The following is a 5271-nucleotide window of genomic DNA, read 5'->3' as shown; positions in this document are numbered from 1 at the left end:
GAAGAAGAAGAAGAAGAAGAAGAAGAAGAAGAAGAAGAAGAAGAAGATGATAGCAGGAAGGGAAAAATGAAGGGGGTGGAATCAGAGGGGGAGATGAACCATGAGAGACTATGGACTCTGAGAAACAAACTGAGGGTTCTAGAGGGGAGGGGGTGGGGGGGAGGGGTTAGCCTGGTGATGAGTATTAAAGAGGGCACGTACTGAATGGAGCACTGGGTGTTATACTCAAACAATGAATCATGGAACACTACATCAAAAACTAATGATGGTAATTAACATAACATAGTAAAATAAAATAAAAAAGAGAGAAGGATTTTTATATATCTTTTGTTTGCATACCATCATGTATGCATTTGCATACACTGCTAAACCTAAAATTCTGCATTGTAGGTATAGCTCAAACAGAGAGGTTAATGACACCTCCAAATGTGTTATCAAGACATTTTCTGAAGTCTTAAAGATGGTATGTACTTCAGAGGTAAGGATGTTACAACGCTATTTCATTAAGCACTGAACTTTGCTATTTCCTTTCATACCTGATCTATGTACAAAGGTTTATATCAAAATACTCAGTTGGAGTTTCTGTACTGAAACAGAAAGAGGGTACCAAAGACAATCTGGGTCATAGGGTCCTAGTGAGCACAATCAAATGACTCAGTATATCTGATAAAATTTACTAAACATGTTTGACTTGATTGTGAAAATTTTTCCATTTTTTAACTGTGAGATGCCATAAAGCTTCACTTTTTGCCAAATCATAAGATAGCCTTTGACTTAGATAGTTCTCAAGAAATATAAATATTGACTTAATGATATTGTAAGAAAAATCAACTCCTATTAGAATATATTCTATAATAGAAGCATAAACCAGCTAACAGAAATTTTCATCTGATTGTTATATAGATTATTTTAAATTTTTATTACAGGCTGGAGGTCTGGATAATAAATTTTAAAAATCTAACTATATTTTTATAGCCTATATAAGGCCGGGTTTTAAAGCCATTTCAAAAATTTTATTTATACTTAGGAAAACATGGATTTGGTATAAAACTGTATCATTTTCCTTGATGAGCACATAAAACACATGTATTACCTTTTATATACATACGTATAGTCCCATAATGTTGTTTTAACCACCCATTAATTACAACTTCCAAACAAAACAATCAAGCTCTGTTCCTTCTAGGACACATACAATCAGGAAGTAGGACACTGAACGCGTCTGTCCCACTCAAGCACCTGGTAAAGCAGTCAGGCTCCAGCTTGGGCCACCTGTGCCCACAGTCACACGGAGCCCTTCTGTATTTCTTAAAATGACAAACATAACCATCCACACTAGTGATGCAAAGGTATCTGTAAATCCTCTATAATCAGTAACTAATGGCAAAACTAATGGCAATGTATAAAAATGAGACAAACATGATGGATGTACACGTAAGGGTAGACTTTAGAGGAGGGAGGCTGACACAAGATAGGCAAGGTTCCCTGGTATTGTGAAGAGTACCCCTGGTGGTGCACAAGGCTGTGCGTGGGGACAAGTTTAATTCTTCAACAAAGGGAAGAGCGTCCACCAGCTTTGGTAAGTACAACTTAATGGAGAGAAAAAGCCAAAAGATAAGAATATGAGTCCTGTGATACATCAGCGAGGGTCCCCCAAATTAGCTGTATTTCCCAGAATGGACTGAGTTAACTGGGAAAGCAATCAGAAAGTGCATAAGTTATGAAAGGAGCCATTAGCAGAGCTGAACAGTCACTCAAAGCTTACACTTTGGTGACCCTAATGCCCTTTTCATGAAATGAAACTCCTAACTGGACATGTGGGATTGCTGCAAAATTCAGATCACCAATTAATACAGGGCACAAATGACTTTCACCTTAAACAAAGCTATGCATCAAAAGCTATGCATCATGTCATTTTAGGAGTTCCGAGCTCTTTCGGTTACATGTCATCACCCAAATTCAAAAGCACACGGTGGAAGGACTTTTGCCAAAGCAATTAGGTATGCACAATCATAGAAGCAGAGGTTCCAAAAGTTAGTTTGTTGGGGCTTGATGATTTCAGACCTATTTTGGACTTTTTAACAGCCTCTCAGGAATGAATGGGTAGGTGCTGTGTAGACACCAACCAACAACTTCAGAATCCTTCTGGGAGTTACTGCACTTAACTCCAAAGGGAACTCCCCAAAAGAAGCCTGAATAGGTGGTAAACATCAGAAAAACATTGCAAACAAAAGGTCATTTATACAGCTTACACTCATTTGTATGTTTTCCTCTGAGAACTAAAATATCCTGGCTCTGAGTATTCTCACGTGGGAAAAGAGAACTTAGATGGACTTATACATCAATAAGTGAACACAGTCGCTTGGGGAGAGACAGAACTAATTCACTGCATCAAAAAAAGAGCACCATCATATGCTGACTTATTTTTAAAAAGATGGTTTCTAGACTCAGTGAAAAATAGAAGGTGCCTGGGAGCTTGCCAGGAACACAGCAGAGAAGCTGGGCTTCAAGGAGGACAGCTCAGGTCTGCTTGCCAGTTCAGTGGTGGAGATTAGCCCAGTGGCCAGGTGCGTGATGTAGATACAAGCCACTCCAGTCCTCATCCTCTTCCAGATGGTGGAGCCTCTGGCTGCCCTGTCTGTGGCCTTCACGAGGGCATAATTCCATCCCTGGCCATCCTAGAATTCATTCAGCAAAATATTCAGTCTCTCTTTATAAATTCAGGCTTCAGGGTATTCTACCTTGGTCTGTGTCTTCACAGTGGTGTAGATGATGGAATTACAATAAAATCAGCAATCTTCAAGCTCTCGTCCTAAAAGGATCAAGAGCAAAATTTGTCCCCAGTAGCCATCCTTTTATGAATAGGACCCTTCCATTAAAACTCAGGGACAGCTTGTCAAGCAGTTAAGTTTTTCAACAAATCCTTGTCAGATATGTTGGTATATTAAGTTTTGTTACTTCTGTTATACAGAAACTGCACAGCTGGCTTATTCAAAGTTGCTATGAGTTTTTGTTCTTCCTTGGAAAAGATGGTAGCAGGATCTCTGCAGCAAAGCTCATAAGTACCTTTGTTTTGTAGGCCTGCCTGGCATTCACCCATGAGCCCCTTAACCTTGGCCTCTGCCAAGAGCTCCCCCATCTCCTTCTGCCTCTGGGGAAATGAGACTGCTTTATCACAAAGACAGTTGAATATTTCACCTAAGTGATTCCTGGATTGTTTATTTATATCTTAGAACACATTGCTTATGTGTTGAAGTATAATCTATATCTAATACTGAACAGTATTATTGCAAATTGCATAAAAACATACCATCGGTGAATTCATTAGTATTACATACTTAGGCTACTGGTGTTTTAAATGCTTTGCATTGTATAAAAATCTCCCATCATCTGTTTGAAAATATTTTAATCAAATTAGAAAAAAAAATTGATTGGTGTTTTTGTATGAATGGGGGACAAGTTTTTGTTTTTTCACTATTTTGAATAGTGAAATATGCAATGTGTTCTCAGAAGTAAATTAGATTTGGATAATGAAGGAAACCTCTTGTTTAAACCATTTTCTGTAAAGAACTTTATTAATCTTTTTCCTTTTTATCTGACAGGCCACAATTAGATTGTCTATTGTTTATTTCATGATTAGTCCTAAATGCATTTGCTTTGATTAATTACAAAAAGGCATATTTAACTGGACCATTAAAATAAGACTAAGTGATTTACAGATAAGGATAATTTCAGCAATTAATCCCAGGATTATCTCTGAGGTTCCTGGTAGCCAAAGTAACAAGGGCAACTTGTATGTGTTAGCTAAGTTTTATGGTCCAGTGACTTGAAGAGTACCAGCACTGGGCTGGAACAAATTTCTTTCCTAGAATAATGTATTATACTCATTCATAATAAATTAAATTAACACAAAATGTTTTGAAATGTCCAAATGTTTACAGCTATGAATTATCATTAGATTCTATTATAAAGAGCTACCCTCAATTCCACTATACCCCTGCTGTTAAAAAAAGATCGTCATTCAATGAGAAGAATATCACTGTTGTTTAGTTTTCCAAGAAAACGTTATGGAATGCAGAATCAGCTTATAGTTTAAAGGTGATTAATTTCAGCAAAGCAGGTTTCTTCAAAACACGTAACAGAAATAATGGTTTACGGGGCTTTTTCTCTGTTTGCTTGTGCTTCTCCCGGTAATGAGGACAGAGTCAGCAAGGCATGAGACTATTTTTGTTTTCACCATTTTGATATGGCAATATCTCAATCAAGACAAGTTATCATTTACATTGTTTCATCATTAATATGTTTATACCAATGAATCCACAATATATAGTAAAGATGCAAGACTATTTTCTGAAGCTAAAAAAAGCAACATGTTTATGATTTTGAAAGTGTCATAAGCACTATTAGAATGAGCACCAGCAGCCTCCAACTCCTCAGTCACATGGATGTAACTGAAGCACGATAAAAACTGTGTCGGGGAAGGCCAGTCAAATTACTAAATAGAGTCAGCAAATAGTGTTTCTTGAGAAACAGAGTTTGACTCCATTTAACAGTATACAGTAGGTCAAAGTGGGCTGCAAAACAAAGAGCTGTCTAGTGCGGTTCTCTAGGGAAGTAGATTTAATGACCTAAATAATAACAAGCAGTAATTAGCATAGTAGCTATTTGTGGATAAATACATGCTTTTGAAGTGCTTAAGGGTACTAGAGCTGCCTGTTCACTTAACTAGTTTAACGATATCCTCCCCAAGTCTTGTTTATACCACTAATTTACACTCTGTAGGTAACAAGGAAGAATTTTATAGATAAAGATAAGGCTCTCAGGCCACATAGTTCACACAGTGGATCCTCAATCCATGGATTACCATAACGGAAATAGCAAAAAAAAATTTTTTAAAGAACAAAAAATAAGGATGAATCATTTTGGCTCTAAAGTAGAACATGTTTGTTCCCTGCAGATAGATCCCTTGGAGCCTATTGAGCTTTGTGGAAAAGGAAATTATAAATAGTATTGTCCATGACACACCCAGCAGGGCATTACTGACTACATTTAATTTATATGGGCATGAAAGCACCTGAGATGGTGTGGGAGGGGCACTTTCGTATTTTTCCTACTGCACTGAACGACCTTTACAGCAGGCCTCAGAAAGCTGGCAGAGTAGAAAGCCAAGGTTTGCTGTACAATCATGTTTTCCGGCCACAACACAATGTGAAAAGATACCCAAAGAGATATTGCCAAGTGTGTCCTACATGATCAAACTCTTCATATTTA

At 37.5% G+C, this 5271-nt stretch overlaps 1 pseudogene; it reads right to left on the bottom strand.

Annotated features, from left to right (window-relative positions):
- Window positions 1-2297: 2297 nt before the first annotated feature.
- LOC118018158 overlaps window positions 2298-5271 on the bottom strand; it is a 47004-nt pseudogene continuing 44030 nt past the window's right edge.

This window comes from Mirounga leonina, unplaced genomic scaffold, assembly GCF_011800145.1.
Source record: "Mirounga leonina isolate KUSES-001 unplaced genomic scaffold, KU_Mleo_1.0 Mir_170, whole genome shotgun sequence".
NCBI classification, from domain to species: domain Eukaryota; kingdom Metazoa; phylum Chordata; class Mammalia; order Carnivora; family Phocidae; genus Mirounga; species Mirounga leonina.
Note: the sequence above shows the minus strand (reverse complement) of the source record. Positions and strands in the feature narration are given on the sequence as shown.